The sequence below is a fragment of the Callorhinus ursinus genome, unplaced genomic scaffold (genome assembly GCF_003265705.2).
Source record: "Callorhinus ursinus isolate GAN/ISIS: 27379988/994484 unplaced genomic scaffold, GSC_fseal_2.0 scaffold55, whole genome shotgun sequence".
Lineage (NCBI taxonomy): Eukaryota > Metazoa > Chordata > Mammalia > Carnivora > Otariidae > Callorhinus > Callorhinus ursinus.
The window spans coordinates 3,968,714-3,988,050 of record NW_027397117.1 but is presented as its reverse complement, the minus strand read 5'-3'; the positions used below and the strand labels follow the sequence as shown (position 1 = coordinate 3,988,050).

General features: G+C 49.2%; 1 pseudogene; it reads left to right on the top strand.

The window, feature by feature from the left end:
* The first annotated feature begins 2,309 nt into the window (after positions 1–2,309).
* LOC112817553 (large ribosomal subunit protein eL6 pseudogene) lies at positions 2,310–3,206 on the top strand (annotated as a pseudogene).
* The last annotated feature ends 16,131 nt before the right edge of the window (positions 3,207–19,337 follow it).

Sequence of the window (19,337 nt, the reverse complement as noted above, 5' to 3'; positions counted from 1 at the left end):
TGAAACAAATAATACAATATATGTTAAGAAAAAAAAAAAGAAGAAGAAGATAGCAGGAGGGGAAGAATGAAGGGGAGTAAGTCGGAGGGGGAGACGAACCATGAGAGACGATGGACTCTGAAAAACAAACTGAGGGTTCTAGAGGGGAGGGGGGTGGGGGATGGGTTAGCCTGGTGATGGGTATTAAAGAGGGCACGTTCTGCATGGAGCACTGGGTGTTATGCACAAACAATGAATCATGGAACACTACATCAAAAACTCATGATGTAATGTATGGTGATTAACATAACAATAAAAAATTTTTAAAAATCGTTAATGGTGAGCAAAAAAATAAGTTGCAGAAGTATACATATAGTACCATACCACTTACTTAAAATGCTTTTAGGTTCAATATTTTTAGCCTAGTTCACTGAGATATAATTCACATCCAGCAAAATTTACTCTTTTTGGCGTACAATTCCGTAAGTTGCATACAGAGGCATACAGTATGTGATCACCGTCACAATCAAGATATAGAACAGTTCCATCACCGCCCAAAATTCCTCGGTGCTCCTTTGTAGGTACCGAATCCTGTCCCCTAACCCCAAACCCTGTAATCATACTGTATGTAGCCTTTTGAGCCTGGCTTCATCCATTTTCCATAATGTGTTTGAGATTCATCCATGTTATTGTGTGTATCAAGGGTTTTTGTTGCTAAATAGTATTCCATTGTATGGATGTACCAGTGTATTCATCCATTCACCAGTTAGAGTGCAATTGGATTGTTTCCAGTATGGGCAATTGTGAATAACCCTTCTGCAAACACTTGTGGACTGGTTTTTTTGCATATATAAGTTTTCGTTTCTCCTAGATAAACACCCAGGAGTGGACTTGCTGGATCATCTGGTGAGTATATATTTAGTTTTATAAGAAGCTGTAGAACCATTTCCCCACTTCTCTGTATAATTTTGCATGAGAGTTCTAGAGCATCCTCACCAGCATTTGGTATTGTCAAGTTCATTTGTTTTTTAAGTCCTTCTAACAGGTGCCCCGTGGTAGTGCATTGTGTTTTTAATTGCCTTTCTCTATTAGCTGAACATCATTTCATGTGGTTGTTTGCCATCCTTATCTCCTTGCCTGCACGCTTTGTTCAAGTCTTTTGACCATTTTTAATTGGGTTATTTGTTTACTTATAGAGTCTCAAGGGTTCTTTATATTCTGGATACAAGTTCTTTATCACGTGTATTTTGCAAATATTTTTCTCCCCGTCTGTAGCTTCTCTTTCCATTTTCATAAGTGTCTTTTGAAACTCAGATGTTTTTAGGGTGCCTGCCTGGCTCAGTCGGAAGAGCATGCAATTCTTGATCTCGAGGTCATGAGTTTGAGCTCCACGTTGGGTGTAGAGATTACTAAAAAAAATAAACTTAAAAAAAAGATAATCAGGGGCACCTGGGTGGTTCGGTCAGTTAAGCATCCAACTCTTGACTGCAGCTCAGGTCATCACCTCAGGGTCATGAGATCAAGCCCCTTTTTGGGCTCCCTCTCCCTCTGCCCTTGCCTCCCTCTAAAATAAATAAACGAATAAATACATAAATAAATAAATACATACATACATACATACATATATACATACATAAAATATTTTTTAAAAATCAAATGCGGGCGCCTGGGTGCCTCAGTCGTTAAGCGTCTGCCTTCGGCCCCAGTCATGATCCCAGGGTCCTGGGATCGAGCCCCACATCGGGCTCCCTGCTCAGTAAGGAACCTGCTTCTCCCTCTCCCATTCCCCCTGCTTGCGCTCTCTCTCTCTCTGTCTAAATAAAATCGTTGAAAAAAAATTAATAAATAAAAAATCAGATGCTTTTAATTTTGATGAAATCTAATTTGGCATATTTTTCTCCAATACCCCATGGATATAGAAATTATATCTAAGGGGCACCTGGCTGGCTCAGTTGCTAGAATGTGGGACTCTTGATCTCAGAGTTATGGGTCTGAGCCCCACGTTGGATGTAGAGATTACTTAAAAATAAAATTAAAAAAAAACTATATCTAAAAATTTTTGCCTAACCAAAAGTCACAAAGATCAACTCCTTTGTTTCCTTCTGGAAATATCTTAATTTTAGGTTTTGCGTTTAGGTCTGGGATCCATTTCGAGTAATCTTTGTGTAAGTTGTAAGATATAGGTAATCATGGTTATTTTTATTGCTTCTTATATTTTTTTATATGGATGTCGTTGTTCCGGCACCATTTGTTGACGTGATGACCATTCCTCCAGTGAATCGGAGAGTCTGAGTCTGGAGAACTCCAAGTTCTCTTTCCCATCTTGCAAGATGGCGCGCGAAAAAGCTGAGAAGCCGAAGACTAAGAAGAAACCTGAAGCTAAGAAGGCTGATGCCGGTGGCGGGGCTAACAAGGGTATCCCCAAGGCTAAAACGCCAAAGAAGGGAAAGCCCCAGTGCAGCCGAAACCCTGTCCTTGTCAGAGGAATTGGCAGGTAGTCCCGATCGGCTATGTATTCCAGAAAGGCCTTGCACAAGAGGAAGTATTCGGCAGATGAATCCAGGGTTGAAAAGCAAAAGGAGAAAGCTCTTGCTGCTGTCACAAAACCAGTTGGTGGTGGCAAGAACGGTGGTACCCGAGTGGTTAAACTTCGCAAAATGCCTAGGTATTATCCTACCGAAGATGTGCCTTGAAAGCTGTTGAGCCGCGGCAAAAAACCTTTCAGTCGGCACATGGGAAAGCTGCGAGCTAGTATCACCCCCCGGGACCATTCTGATCATCCTCCCTGGGCGCCACAGAGGCAAGCGGGTCGTTTTCCTGAAGCAACTGAGCAGTGGCTTGCTGCCTGTGACCGGACCTCTGTCCCTCAATCGAGCTCCTCTGCGTAGAACACACCAGAAATTCGTCATTGCTCCTTCTACCAAAATTGATATCAGCAGTGTGAAAATCCCCAAACATCTCACTGATGCTTACTTCAAGAAGAAGCTGTGTAAGCCCAGACACCAGGACGGTGAGATCTTCGACACCGAGAAGGATAAATACGAGATTACAGAGCCGCGCAAGGTTGATCAGAAAGCTGTGGACTCGAAAATTCGGCCAAAAATCAAAGCTGCTCCTCAGCTTCGGGGCTACCTCCGCTCTGTGTTTTCTCTCACAAATGGAGTTTACCCTCACAAATTGGTGTTCTAAATTTCTTACAAAGAACGTAATTAAATAACTGAAAAAAATCAACTGACCATATTATGTGCACATCTAGTTCCGGTTGATGAAGTTTCAAAACGTGAAAAACGGGCTGGGGCTTAACCTGTTGGGGAGAACGAGCGAGGAATTTAGATAGATAAAATTGTGATTTTTTCAAAGTATTTTAGCCTTTCGGGAGGAGCTGTGGTTGTCAGAGGTGAGGTTCCCCAGGAAACAGACTCAGAAATGGTGTTCAGCACACAGAATGTTCATTAACAAGTGTGCTTGAGATCAACACCTGTTGGAAGGAAGGAAGCAGGAGCAAGAGAGGGAGGACATGTGCCTCCCCTAGCCTCAGAGGGAGCATCAGAGCTGGAATGGCCCATCACACTTGTCCCCAGTTAGCAAAAATGGCAGGTGGGACCACATACACTGAGGCCACAAGTGCATGGAAGGTGGTCTGAGCAACGTGCCTTTGCAGGTAATCATAGCTGGGAGATGCTTGGGGTTTTAACTTGCATCTCCCTGCTAAAAATGAGGTTGCTTACTGATCACGGTCAGTGAAAAGGTGATGAAGTGACTTGGGGTCTTACTGAGACACAGAGGGCCCCCTCTGGAGCATCGACCTTCCTGCACTGGGAAGCAGCCTGGAAAGCCCTGGAAAATCCAAAACCCAGTCTCCCATTTCCATGCTTTCCCCGCTCATAAAATAACTGGGATTCTGGCTAGGGGTGGAGACTAAGAATCGAGGAGAGGGTGTCCTGGCTTTAATCTAAACCCTGGCCCTCCAAAAATGAAGGATATCTAGTCAATTCCAGAGGACTAGTGAAGTTGCCCTCAGAGGGCTGTCAGGGAGAAAGACCCAAGAGCTTCCCAGGAAGAGACTCCTCCTGCAGGAAGGCAAGTGTCAGACCCAAGTAGATAGTGCCAGATCAGTCCCTCTGGTTGATCCTGGGCCTAGCCCCAGGGATCTAGGTCTGAGTCCCGGGGAAGGAGAGTGCGTGAGAACCCGGGAAGAACTCTGTATCTGTTGTCTATTGCAGTGAAACACACCGTGCCAAACTCAGTGGTTTCAAACAACAGAACATTTTGTTTACCGATGAACTTAGGGTTTGGGCAAGCCTCCATGGGACAACTCACCTCCGCTGCAGGTGGCATGGGCTGGGGAACGTTCCCCGGGACCAGCAGCAAGTACAATTTCCTCTGAGAACTTTGGGTCTTGGGGTTCCATTTCACTACCCAATGACAACTTCCAATTATTGATCATCTACCCGGCACCAGGCGCTGTCCTTAATCCTACCACACCCCTGCCATGATGGTGTTATCATCCCCATTCTGCAGATAATGGAATGGAGGCTTCAGGAGAGTAAGTGATCTGCCTGGGGACACACATGAAGGAAGCCACAAGATGGAGGCTGCCCAGAGCCACATGCCACCTCCCACTGGGGGCTGGGCAGCTCCAGTAGAGAAGTTCATGACAACACGCTGGGTGCACGGGGCCTCCTGAGCCTTCCCCCTCTGCAGGCCTGGGGCAGGGAGGATGCCTGACCCGCTCACTCTGTTTGGGAGTTGAACAGTAAATTAAAGGGCTTCATTATCTCATTTGAGAGTGCCATAAAACACTTTGGAAAGGTTGGTACATTAACCGCAATCAAGTTCTCAAAGGCTCTGGATCCCTGGAAGGAACATCCCCCTGATAAATTGCTCTTTTCACTGCGACGTGGCTAATGTGTCACCAGCCAGCCCAGCATCTTTGCAAAGGATTTTAAAGAGAGCAGATTCCCTCCCAAGAGAGAAAATCCTCCTTGCAATGTCCAAAAGGGTTCCCTGGACCCAGCTCCCTCTCCTACGATCTCCGGAGAAGGATCTCGGGGGCTGCTTTGCATCTGGGGTCACCCGGGAACCCCCAGGATCCACCCCCACCCGCCAGTTGCCAGTCATCCCACAAGCCTTGAGTGAATGTCACTGCGAGGAAAGGCACATGCCGTCCTAACCATGCCCTCCCTGACTTTACAATCCAAACTTGGTTCTGTGTGAGTTCCCCGGGATTCGGTTATGATTTTTCTGACAGCCATCCTGGGCCAGGCAGCCATCCAGAGACTTGCAATTTAGTGATCGTGAAATTGAGGCACAATTTACTCAAAAATCACACCTTCAGAATCTCAGGCCCTAACCCTTTCCAGAATCAGTTCCCAGGACACTAAAGAGCTGGAGTAAGGGCGGCCTCGGGAAGAGGAAAATAATAATCATAATCACAAGTGACACCTGCTGGCATTTCCCATTGGTCAGGCCTGGCCTCAGCACCCGCCCACACCACCCCGAATCCTTACAACAAGCCCTATTTACAGATAAGGAAACTGAGGCCCAGGAGTGTGAGTGATAGGGACGTGGAGGCCCCTCCTCCTCTGTCTTCCACAGTGTCAACCTTTGGTTTCTTAGAGGCTACACAGGCTGTCCTCAGTCACAGATCATGACAAAAAAGGACAAAAGCGGGGGGGGGGGGGGCCACAGGCTGAGGAGTATGTAGGAAGGGGGAGGAGGCAGGAGAAGGCCATGGGAGGAAATGATGTGTGATGGGGGGAGAGAGAGAAGGAAAGACTTGGTGGCCCCCTGTCCTGCCCTAGCCCTGCCCAATGACAACACAAGAAAGGGGATGGTGTCCCCACTGTCACCATGGTGACTAAGACTCACCAGTTGATTCAAACAGTGAGTGTTCCTTAGGTACCTTTAGGAGCTCGGTCCTGCCATTGGCCCTTGTGAGACCCATGGAAAGCTGTATCCAGAGCTTCCTCTTCTCCTAACTTCCCCTAGCCTCTGCCTTGCCATCTGCAGAATGGTTGTATGAACCCCTACCTCTCCGGAGGATCCGATGTAACAACACACATACAGGCACCAAGGAGAAGCCCTGGGCACACGCATTTCTTTCCTCTCCTCCTTCACTGACAGGAGCCATCCCATGGGGAGCCATAGAGAGTAGGGGTCACAGGCTGCCAAAGGACTGTTCCTCCATGCATTCATGCATTCGACAAATATTTACTGAGCATCTCCTGTGTGCCAGGAACAGCACTGGGTGCCTTCCTAAAGTCATTCTTTCATTTAATCCCCCACACATGCACACACTCACACTCTGTGAGAGAGACACCGATATGCCCATTTTACAGATAAGGAAACCAAAGCAGAGAAAAAGATGTAACTAGCACAGCACAAAAGGGAGGAGAGGCCAAAATCCAGCTCAGCCTGGCTCTCTAGGATGCGATGTCGGTTGGTTGGTTGGTTGGTTGGTTGGTTGGTTGGTTGGTTTGGTTGGTTAGTTCGTTGGTTGGTTGACTAGTTTGTTGGTTGGTTTGTTGGTTGGTTGGTTAGTTGGTTGGTTGGTTGGTTGATTGGTTGGTTGGTTGATTGGTTAGTTCATTGGTTGGTTGGTTGGTTGACTAGTTCGTTGGTTGGTTTGTTGGTTGGTTGGTTAGTTGGTTGGTTGGTTGGTTGATTGGTTGGTTGGTTAGTTCATTGGTTGGTTGACTAGTTCGTTGGTTGGTTTGTTGGTTGGTTGGTAAGTTGGTTGGTTGGTTGGTTGGTTTTCTGTATCCTGTACTCTACTACGGTAGAGCTGAGTCATGCCTGGTGTCTAAGTACGGATTTGCAGCTGAGAGGCTGGCATCTGGTCCCTCAGGCTCCTGGCCCTGGGAGCAACAGGGAAAGAAGACCCTGCCCCAAGATCAGGATAATGGCTGGTGAGGATTAAGCTATGACTGTTTACATTAAGCCAGTCTACTGCACTTTGGGGACCAGTAATGCTTTGTTATGGGGGTGCGAGAGAGTGCGTGGGAAGGGCATCTCCAGCAAAGAATCAGAGCAATCTCTTCTTCCTGCAGCCCTGTTGGGGGAGAGAGAGAAGGGGGACAATAGTGTCCTATTAAGTGTGGTGGGGGGTGGGAAAAAGAAGAGAGGGAGGGTCAGGAGAACTTAATGTGGGCAAGAGGTATCTTTTTCTGGGGGAGGTTAGATTTGGGAAGAAATGGAGGTGGCTGAGGCCTGGCCCCCCTCAGAATCGGCCAAGGGGACAGCCATCTGATTGGGCTCCTCCTCTGCTGAAGAACCCTCAGTGACTCCCCATGGTCCTCAGCATTGTTTGTCAAACACAGGGGAGGAGATTCAAGGTCAGCTCACCTAGGGACTAGAGAAGGATCTAGAAAGAACCTGAGCCCCAGAAAAAGATACGTCTTGCCCAAATTAAGTTCTTTTGACCCTCTCTCTCTTCTTTTTCCACCCCCACCACACTTAAGCAGCCCGTAGCCTCCACACCCAGGACTCACCCCTTCCTGGGACCCTGAGTAGGTTGGGGGTCTCTGGGCTCCAGGGAAAGTCTAAACCCAGACTTTAAGGAGCCCCCACACTTGGCTCTTACCCACAACTTCGCAAATCTAACCTCCCACCAGAGACCCCTCTATGACTCCTGACCATCACTCAACTCCTGTGGCCTCTTTCCCACTGTGGGGAACTCACTGTCTCCAAAGGTAGCCCAGCACCCACTTCTAGTTCCTGTGTTCGCCCTGCATTCTTCCCGTGGGCTCTTCTTCCAGATCTTTGCGGGCAGGCTGCTTGGTCCTGACCTCAGAGCATCCAATCCCCATCAAATCACACTGGTTTATTGTCTTTGGAGCGTGTGTACATCTTTACTTGTTTCTTGACAATAACCTCCCCCCACCTCCCAACTAGAACGTGTGTCTCGCTCATCTGTGAGTCCCCAGCAGGGCCCCTCCGTCCCTCGGCTCAGAACTTTGCCTTGACAGCAGCCTTCTGAGTCAGAGGAACAGACACACATGAAGAAGGTGTTACCAGGCAGTCACTCCTTGTGTGACTACCCGGGACGGTCACATGCCTTTGCACTTACCGGGTGCCACACGAGTTACAAAGGGCTCCTGCCAGCACCCTTTCCAGCTCTTTGGGGTGACGCTATTGTCCCCATCTTACAGATATAGAAACTGAGGCCCTGAAGGGGCCCCTCTGGCAAAGGGGGGACTCAAGCCCAGATTCTCTCTACAACACCAGCAGACTTACAGAACATTCTGTTGTCTGTTTCACAAATCCAAGCCACGGGCGTGGAAAAGTCAGAGCCTGTTTCCCCCTCTGAGGACAAATCCCCAAAGGGGATCTCAGGTCTGTTTTGAGTAATAGCGGCATGGGATCATAGACTTGAAAGGAGGGCTTAAGATCTTCCAGGCCACTCCCTTCCATTTTACAGATGGAGAAACTGAGTCTTGCCCCACCAGCAATGCTTCTCCCTGCCTCCATTCATTCATGCCATTGTTCATTCAATAAATACTTAGTGGGAGCAGACCTAGTGTTCTAGGCTCTGGGGCTACAGCCCCGAGCCGGGCAGACAAAACCCACATCCCTGGCCCCAAGCCAGGGATAAAGAAATATGGTGAATGGGCTGATGGGCAATAGAAAGACCACCTTCTTTCCCCTCTCTGGACCTGAGCACGTGTGAAAGGAAGGGGAGGGAGCAGGGTGGAGACAGGGAGAAAGCAAAACTGGATGATGCAGGTGGAGCCCAGGGGCCAGTGGCACGGTGTCCGGGGTCCCTTGTCAGCAGAGCCAGCCCCAGTGGCTTGTGACCTACACAGTCACTCGCTTGGTATCAGGCTCTACTCAGGCCATTTTGAAATCCTTCATGATTTCCAAAACGAGGGCCCTGCACTTTCATTTTGCCTTGGGTCCCACAAGTTATGCAGCCAGTCCCAAACTGGCAAATGAGGAAATGAGGGACAGAGAGGTCAGTCACTTGCCCGAGGTCCACACAGCTTGCGAGCAACAGAGCCCAGATTGAAACCCAGGCCCACTGGCCGCAGATACCAGGCCTCATGTCAAACATGGCGCCGCCACGTTGTCACAGAAAAGAGATCCCTTCAGACAGGCTGTTCTTATTGTCCGGAAAAGTCTTAGCCGAACTTGAGAGAGAGCAAAGCTTTCCTAGCAGGTCGTTCTGGAGGAAGAAGGGCCTCACGTGGGCCCATGAGGTGGGAGCCACGAGACATGGAGCGGGCCATCCTTTTAGGCTGCTTGAGCAAACGGCTGGTGTGAGGTCAACTCTGAGACGAGAAAAGTAAAAACGCAGTGGCCTCTGTCCTCTCAGAACTAACAAATTAGCCGAGGTAAAGTGGCCAGCCCCCGTGGGCATGAGACAACTTGAACCTCAGGGAGGGGCGTGGGGGAGGGGCTGCAGGAAAGGTCACAGCTACATATACTGGGGGGGGGCGGTACTCTGTGTCAGGCACTGTGCTGTGTGCTTTCCAGCATTATCTTGGGTCCTCACTGCAACCCGCAAGACAGGATCTCTTATCATCCAGTTTTGCACATGAGGAACGGAGCGCGCCCAGAGACTGAAAAACTAGTCCCAGGCTGGAGCTCAGGCAGATCTGACATCAAAGACCACGTTCTAAATAAGTCCACGGCCTCGCCTGGTAGAACCATGGATGCACAGAGGAGGGGCAGGCCTGGAAAGGTCATGGAAGGCTTCCCAGAGGTGGTGACACCAGAGGTCAAATAAAGATGTGTCTGTCAGTCTGTGCGAGGGACCAGAGGCAGTGAGAGCCTATGTAGGAGGGAGGGAGGTGTTCTTGATGGAAGATAGAGTATGGGGCTGTGAGTGGTGGTCGATGGGGCTACAATAGCGAGGGGAGACCAGACCACAGTGAGCCTTGAAGGCCTCGTGCACAGCTTAGTTGCAAACAACAGAGTCCACTCTGGTCCCCTAGAAAAGGAATTTATTTTTAAATCTTGAGTAACCTGTCACAGCCAAGAGGAGCCTAAGGAGACATGATACGACAATGAAATGTCATGTGGTATCAGGGATGGGATCTTGGGAGAGAAAAGGGATGTTAGGTAAGACCTAGGGAAATCTGGGGGCACCTGGCTGGCTCAGTCAGTGGAGCGAGCAACTCTTGATCTCAGGGTTGTGAGTTCGAGCCCCATGGTGGGTGAAGAGATTACTTAAAAATAAAATCTTTAGGGCGCCTGGGTGGCTCAGTTGGTTAAGCGACTGCCTTCGGCTCAGGTCATGATCCTGGAGTCTCGGGATCGAGTCCCGCATCGGGCTCCCTGCTCGGCGGGGAGTCTGCTTCTCCCTCTGACCCTCTTCCCTCTCGTGCTCTCTCTCTCTCATTCTCTCTCTCTCTCAAATAAATAAATAAAATCTTTAAATAAATAAATAAATAAATAAATAAATAAATAAATAAATAAAATCTTTAAGGGGCACCTGGGTGGCTCAGTCGTTAAGCCTTCAGCTCAGGTCATGATCCCAGGGTCCTGGGAACGAGCCCCGCATCGGGGTCCCTGCTCCGCGGGAAGCCTGCTTCCCCCTCTCCCACTGCCCTGCTTGTGTTCCCTCTCTCTCTGTGTCTCTCTCTGTCAAATAAATAAATAAATTTTTTTTAAATTTAAGAAATAAAATCTTAAAAAAAACTAAGGAAATCTGAATAAAACATGGGCTTTAGTTAATGGTAATGTATCAATATTGGTTCATCAATTGCAACAAAATATCCTGGGTGCAGGATACTCAGGAACCCATGTACTCTCTTCCCAATTTTCCTGTGATTTCAAAACTATTCTAAAATGAAGAGTATGATCTTAAATTGGATGAAGGGAGATCCAAGGGTACAAACTTCCAGTTATAACATAACTCACTACTAGGGACATAATGTACAACATGATACACAGGGAAGTTAAGAGCCAATCCTAAGAGTTCTGATCACAAGGGAAAAGACATTCTTTTTCCTTTTCTTTTTTTTCTATCTATAGGAGACGATGCATGCTAACTAAACTTACTGGGGCAATCATTTCACAATGTATGTAAGTCAAATTATTACGCTGTACACCTTAAACATATATACCTCTGTACATCAAGTATATCTCAATAAAACTGGGGTGGTGGGGCACCCAGGTGGCTCAGTCGGTGGAGGGTCCAACTCTTGATCTCAGCTCAGATCTTGATCTCAGTGTCGCGAGTTCAAGCCCTGCATTGGGATCCACCCTGGGCATGGAGCCTACTTAAAAAAAAAAAATCTTCAGTGGAAAAGAGTACATTTTTGAAATATTGAGTAAGTTGCCTAGAACTAAACACACACATACCACACACATGATTACATGTAAAACTTTGGAAATCCAAATAAGCTGAGTGGATTGTATCAGCGTCAATTTCCTGGGTGTGAGATTGTATTGTTGTTTTTACAAGATATGACCATGGGTGGAAACTGGGTGGAGGGTACAGGGGACTTCCCCGTATTATTTCTTTTTTTTTTTTTTAAGATTTATTTATTTATTTTGGAGAGAGAGAGTGAGCACGGTGGGGAGGGGCAGAGGGAGAAGGAGAGAGAATCTCAAGCAGACTCCCCGCTGAGGTCAGAGCTCAAACCAGGGCTCGATCTCACAACCCTGAATTTAACTGCCTGTGCCCCCCAGGCGCTCCCTCCCCATATTATTTCTTACAACTGCATATGCATCTACCATTCTCTCAAGATAAAAAACTTAATTTAAAAAGATTAAGAACGGGGCGGGGGGTGCCTGGGTGGCTCAGTCGTTAAGCGCCTGCCTTCGGCTCAGGTCATGATCCCAGGGTCCTGGGATCGAGCCCCGCATCAGGCTCCCTGCTCGCGGGGGGAAGCCTGCTTCTCCCTCTCCCTCTCCCCCCTGCTTGTGTTCCCTCTCTCGCTGTGTCTCTCTCTGTCAAATAAATAAGCAAAATTTAAAAAAAAAAAAGATTAAGAACGGGGGCACCTGACTGGTTCTGACTGAAGAGCATGCGACTCTTGAACTTGGGGCTGTGAGTTTGAGCCCCACTTGGGGTGTAGAGACTACTTAAAAATAAAAGCTTCAAAAAAAAGAAAAGATTAAGAACAGAATCTTTGGGGGAGCTGGAGAAACAGGGTTTAGGCTGAACCTGCAGACCCTTGTCCGTACCATGGGGCAGAACAAGACACACCTTCTCCCAGGGACCTCACCTTTCTAAGTGGTGGGTGTTTCTAAAAATGACTGCACAGGGGCGCCAGGGTGGCTCAGTCAGTTAAGCGTCTGGCTCTTGGTTTCAGCTCAGGGCGTGACCTCAGGGTCGTGGGATCGAGCCCCATGTCGGGCTTTGTGCTCAGCGTGGAGTCGGCTTGGGAGCCTCTCTTTCCTTCTCCCTCTGCCCCTCCCCCCAGCTCGTCTTCTAAATAAACAAATAGAGAAATGGATAAGATCTTTTTTAAAAAATGGCCCACTAAGAATTCCATCTAACTCACTCTTCCGGGTGACGTTGTCACTCCTCCAAGTGGTGAAGCCTACGACCCCTCCCCCCTCTTGACTCAAGACGGGCTTGTGCTTCTTTCGACCAAGAGGATACCACAAAAGCGACGCCACGTGGCATCTGAGGTTAAATAAGACCATATGGTTTCTACCTGACTCTCATGGAACACTGCCTCTGGAGCTGCTCCCTCGGGGAGCCCAGCCTCCATGCTGTGAGAAGCCCAGGCCACGCAAAGGAGGGCTCTGGATGACAATCCCAGCTCAGCCCATCCAGGCACTAGACATGTGAGGGCACAGACCTCCAGATGATTCCAGCCCCCAGGCCCTCAAGTCACTCCCAGGATCCAAGTTCTCCAGGTGAAGTCCAGCTCGATACCTTGGAGCCAAACCTAACTGTGCCCACATGCCCCGTCTGCATTCCCAACCTGCAGAATTTGTGAGTTCGTAGCAAATCGTTGTTCTACTCTGCTAAGGGTGGGCTCTGTGTTACACAGCGGTAATCACCAGGACGAATCCTGCCGCCTTCCTACAGCTGCACGCGCCCCTGCTGGGTTTCTGAGCCCAGGTCTGCGCCCAGGTCTGCGCCCATCTTGCGCTGGTCTGATAGGCCTGCCCACAGCCATGAGGAAGGGTGTAGAAGCTTCTACTTTGTGAAGACAGGACTCAGAACATGGGAAATTGTCAAAAACATAAATTGTCCATGGTGGTCGATAAAGGCCACCATGGACAGACGACCGCTAGGTCCAGCCCAGGAGCTTTGGCTCCACGTGTGGGCTAAGGGTATAGCCGGTGACAGAAATGACCTCACCCGTCCCCCAGAACGTCTACAAGACTCCAGACCCTGCCATTTGCTCATGTGCTGACTTCTCTTCTTTGAAGGCAACGGCTGTCCAACTCAAGATTTTGCCATCATCTCCTGGAGGGCTTGTTACACAGAGACCCGAGGGCCCCAGCCCCGGAGTTTCTGACTGAGCAGGTCCTGGATGGGGCCCGAGAGTTTGCATTTCTAACAAGCACCCAGGTGCTGCTCTTGCTCAGATGGAATTTGAGAAGTGGGTGGGTGCGGAGGCTTCGGGGTGGTGCACCACTGGTAATCACGGGGGAACCAGGGGGCCAGGGGGCGGGAATGCCCGATCCCACTCCAGATCAATAGAATCAAAAGCAGCCTGAGTGAGAGCGCTTCTCAACCTGTGGAGAGGGGCCAGAACCTTCTCTGAAGGGGGTGGACATTGTAGGTGCTCATCTTCTGGAGAGGATGTGGGTTCTTAAGTTTAGGAACTTGAGGTAAAAGCCATGCTAGGCCCCAGCCAGGCAGAATTAGAAGTCCTGCCTATGTTTGGGCATCGCTGTCTTGGGTGCAGAGACTCTAGACTTAAGGGGAAAAGGGGTTCCCGGCATCCACACTCCCTCACCCCACCCCACCACAGCAGGGCGATTGAGGCCTGGGGGTCGATAAAGAACAGAGGCCCAGGCTCGTCGAAGCAGGAGATGGCCTGGGCCTGGGTGTTTCTACCTCCGGTGATTCCGACACCAACCACAGCCCAAGAACTAACTGCTCTAGAAAAGCACTGTCCAAGAAAATATAATGCAAGCCATATGGCCTTTGGAAGCTTTAAAAAGTAAAAAGAAACAGATGAAATCAATTTAATAATATATTTTATTTAACGCAATATCTAAAATATTACCATTTCGACATGCAATCAATATAAAAAAAATTATTGGGATGTTTTGCATTCTTTTTCCTATGCCAAGTCTTTGAAAGTCAGGGTATACTTTACATTTATTGCACATCACCGTTTGGATGCTTAACTTTCACCTACAATACTTGATCTGGGTTTTAGATTTCATAGATTTCCATAACCAAGTTGTTTTAAAGTCGTGTGATCAACGTGTCCCGGTTTACTCCTGGTTTTAAAACTAAAAGCCCCAAGTCCTGAAATCCTCCTCAGTCCCAGAAAAAAGAGGAGTTAATCAGGCTATTCCAAACATACTTGAACTTTTTTTTTTTGAATGTTTATTTATTTAAGTCATCTCTACACCCAAGATCTACACGCTTGAAATCACGATCCAAAGATCAAGAGTTGTACACTCTTCCCACTGAGCCAGCCAGGAGCCCCTTGAATGCTTTCTAATAATGGAATCGAGTAGCAGTTTTTATTTTTTTTAATTTAATTTAATTTTATTTTATTATGTTATGTTAGTCACCATACAGTACGAGTAGCAGTTTTTAAATTTAAATTAAAATGAAGTGAAATTCAGACTTCAGTGTCTCATGGCACTAGCCACATTTCAACTACCCAATAGCCGTATGTGGTTAATGGCCACCATATTGAAAATGGTGCATCTAGGAACCAGGAAGTGCCTTCCCTTTTACATATGACCAGCTGTGGAGGATATGAACTTGGTTTTCTTAAGAGAGCTGTAGTTTCCTCCTGGCCCTCAAAGGGCATTAGGCAGAGGAGTTACAGGGGAATAGGGTCGCAGAGTAGAACAGCTACCCTGGGAACATTATGTGGACAGAATGGGCATTAGGATCTTTAAGACAGGGGATTTATGATCTGACATGGGATCATGATGGTCAAGGTGGAGAGAGATGTTGAATTAGAGATATATGGTATATAATAAAATCATTAGGACTTGGTGATTGATCAGATATAGGGGTTGGCGAGTGGAGAGGCGCCTGGATGGCTCATCAGTTAAGCATTCAACTCTGGATTTCGGCTCCGGTCATGATCTCAACATCGTGAGATGGAGCCCCACGTCAGGCGCCCGCACTGGAGTCTGCTTAAGATTCTCTCTCTCCCTCTCCCTCTGCCCCTCCCCACCTTAAAAAAATCTATCTATCGATCAATCGATAGATCGGGTTGGGGGAACAGGAAGCGAGAGGTAGCAATCTAGGATGATTCCCCAATCAACTTCCTCCATTCTCCACCCCCACGATGATTCCAGGGTGTTCCAGTTACCAATTGCTGCTTACCCAACCGTCTCAAAATGTAGTGGCTTAAAGCAACAATACATATTTTATTATTACCTCTCAGAGTTCTACAGGCTGGGCTCAGCAGGGTGGTTCTTGCTTGGTGGTGGGAGGGGGGTCTCTCATGCATTTGTGTCATACAAAGACTTCCTTACACATCTGGTAGTGATGCTGGCTTCCAGCTGGAACCTCAGTGGGTCTGGTCTGTTGGCTGGAGTACTGCTATGGGCCAAATTGTATCTAGTATCCCCAAAGTTCAAATGTTGAAGTCCTAACCCCCAGTACCTCAGAATGTGACCATATTTGGAGGCAAGCCCTTGAAAGGGGTGATTAAGGGGTCGTTAGGGTGGGTCCTAATCAATATAACAGGTGTCCTTATAAGAAGAAGAGATTAGGATACAGATACACACATAGAGGGAGACCATGTGAAGACACAGGGAGAAGACAGACCTCTACAAGCCAAGGAGAGAAGCCTCAGAAGGAACCAACTCTGCCAACATCCTGATCTTGGACTTTGAGCCTCCAGGTTTGTGAAACAATACATTTTTGCTGTGTAAGTCCCAGCCCAGTCTGTGGTAGTTTGTTACACAGCCCTACACAACCAATACCAATACCTACCTGTGGTCTGTGTGGCCCATGCATCCACAAAGCATGGCATAATGGTTCCAAGGGAGAGCATCCCAAGAGGACCAGGTGCAAACAGTATCACCTGTCAGGACTTAGTTTCAGAAGTCACAGGCCTGCTCAAATTCAAGGGGAGGGAACATAGACTCACCTCTTAACGGGATGATTAGCATGTTGCAGGAAGAACATGGAGGATGGAAGATCTTATTGCCTCCATCTTGGAAAATACAGCGTGCCACAGCAGGCTGGTAATTCAAGGAAAGAGGCCTGGTGTCCTTCACCAAGACAGAGATTCCAGGAGGAAGGGGAGAAGGTTGGAGGTGAATCAGACAGTGAGGTCAGGTTCGAACAGGTTGGGTTGGCAGAGCCTGCCAACATTTAGATGGAGGTAGCCAACCGCTAGGAAGCTAGCTACATGAATCAGGGCCTCAAGAACATATTCTGACTGGGAACTGTCAATTTGGGGACCATCGATGTATGAGAAGCCAGAGACTAAGTCCACCCATAGAGTGAGGGAAGATGAGGGTTGAATTACCTATTGCTATATAATAAACCACTCCAAATCTTAGTGGCTAAAAACAACTATTTGTTATTTTTCTACAGGTTGGCTGGGTAATTGCTCTTCTGGTTTCACCTGGCTCACTCAGGAGGCTGCATTCATCTGGGACAGTGAGCTGGAAGGTCCAAGAGGGTCTCACTCTCATGTCAGGTAGTTGAGGTGAGCTGTCCGCAGGGAACAGCAGGAACACTCGGGCCCCTCCTTCCCTGTGATCTTTCATCCGGACTTCTCCACAGCGCGGTGGTTCTCAGGGCAGCATTCTAAGTGGGCGAGTCCCAGTGTACAGGATTTATCAGGCACATTGGCCAAAAAGGTCCTATAGCCAAACCAAAGTCAGCGCGGGACGCCTTACCAGGGGGCATGATTCACTGGCAGCCATTGCGGTAAAAATGCACTACAGGAAGGAACACCAACTGGGCCTCCATTTGTTTTAGGGTTGGGCAGAGAAGAAACCACAGATGGCAAGCTGGAAGAACCAGAGGGGGACCAGAAGGGTACAGCACTAAGGAATTGAGGGAGAGGAGTGAATTCCACTGGGAAAGTGCCACGACAGCACTTAACTTGCGTGACGTCGAGGTGCATGTCTCAACCTAGTCCCAGCCTGAAAACATCCCCTGGATTTGGCAACCCACAGGGCCGTCTCTGTAACACCTCAACTTTGATTTCTGGAGTTGTTTCACAAAAATCAGAGGCACCAATTCTGCAAGGCAAAGCCATACCGTCAAATTTGCAAACGTTATGATGGTCTGGCTTGACCAGCAGAAAACCCACAGGGTTGTCAAATGCTTTCGACCGGGACCACAGTAAGAAACACCTTTGTATGGAGATTCACCACATGGGCACACGTGGACACACAGGCCAAAATTCAAGTTTCCTGCAACTTAGAAAACATAGTGGTAACCTACCCTTGCGACGTGCAAAGCTCTGTGCCATTTTCTATTCTTGTTTTGTTTTGTCTTTAATGCTAGTCGACCCTGCTAAATTGATTTCACCATCTGCTCATGGGGCATGGCCTACAGATTAAAAAAATACTGACTGAGGCCATCCAGTGCAGAAGTCAGAACGCGGACCGAGTCCTACCTTTAGTCTTGTTTGCTTGGTTTCACCTGTTGGTGCTTTTTGTGGTTGTTTTTTGTTTTTTGTTTTTTTTTTATAACTGTCTGATACCAACTGGTTCACACATCGCTGTTACTTGCCTGGGCCCTGAAGCCCTGAATGCATTTCTGTTTGGGCCTTCTAGACCCCTAGACTCTAAAAGAATAGGGTTTGTATTTATGCACTCCATGAATATTGAAACGCCTATCTCTCACAGGTCAGTCACATCGCAAGCACTGGGAATACAGCAGAAAACAGACAAAAATCATGGAGCTGAGATTTTGCAAGAGGGAGACAGACATGGAGCCTTCATGGAGCTGAGATTCTACAAGAGGCAGACAGACAAACCAAAACAAACAAACAAAAAAAGTAAATATATTCTTTATTAGAGGGTGATAAATTCTTTAGTGAAAACAAAGCAGTAAGGGGATCAGCCTGCTCTAAGAGCTACCAGATTGCAGGCTTCACACCCCTTTGTGGAAATGAGGGAGCCTCATATGTTCCTACCTAACAGAGGCGGGCTCAGAGAGAGAATGTGGGAGGGCATCGCTGGAGTTTTCCCCCAAAAAGAGCCTTCCCGGACTGCCCCAGCAGGTAAACCTGACCCATCCTGTCCCCAGATTACTCTGCCGAAGAGCGAGGCACCAGCAACTTTAACCTACACTATTTCAAACCAGCCAGCCACTAAGGGGATCCCTTGCAGGCCATGGTCACGGCACACTGGCCCCGGGATGGGAAGCCCTTCGGATTATTTCAGACTGTTCACTAATTCGGCCGTCGCAGTCCCCGTCACCCCCTCTCGCGCGGGCTAAACGGCCACCTCATTAGATCTGCACACATGACCCCTCTCGACCGGACTCCTGGTGACTACGCCTGCCTTATCTCTTGCCTCTCCTCCCTCACATTTTCCGCTCCAGCAAAGCCAAACACAGCACAGTGGGGGCTTTCACGCTTCTGTGCTTTGGACACGCTGTTCCTTCTGCCTGGAAGGCCTCGGGCCTCCAGCCCCGCGCCCCGCCCCCCTCCCCGGCGAGCTCCCATTCATCCTTCAGAACCCAGCCTGGATGACCCTTCCTCCAGGAACCGCCCCTCCCCCCGCCCCCAGATCCCCTCGGCCCCACCTCTGTCCGCAGCACCCATGTCTGTTTTGCTTCTCGGGACTCTAACCACCGATTTCTCCAAATCTCTCCCCTCCCAGACTCGGGCCTCCTCCGGCGCCGGAGCTGTGCCGGCAGCTCGCTTGCACCCCGGAGCGCCGGGTCCCGAGCTCGGAGTGAGAGCTCGCAGCTAGGCCCAAGCCGGCCCCCCGCTTCCCGTCGCCCCCCTCCCTGCGGCCGGGGCAGGCGCCCGCGTTCCTGCCTTCCGCGGGCGCCCGGTCGGCCCCTCGCGCGGCCGCCCAGCCCCCTACAGCCCCGGCCGGCGGCGCCCGGGCCGCGCGCGACTACAAGTCCCGGCACGCCCCGCAGCGGCCGCGCATGCCCAGCGGGCCGGCGTTTGAGTGGCAAGTTGTTTGTTACAGCGAACACCAGCTGCTCTCCGCGCCGGGCGCCGCGCGCCGCCGCTCCACCAGCGCTGCCGCCCTCGCCCGCCGCCCGCCGCCCGCCCGCCGCCCGCGGCCCCTCGCGGCTCGGCGGGCCTCCCCTT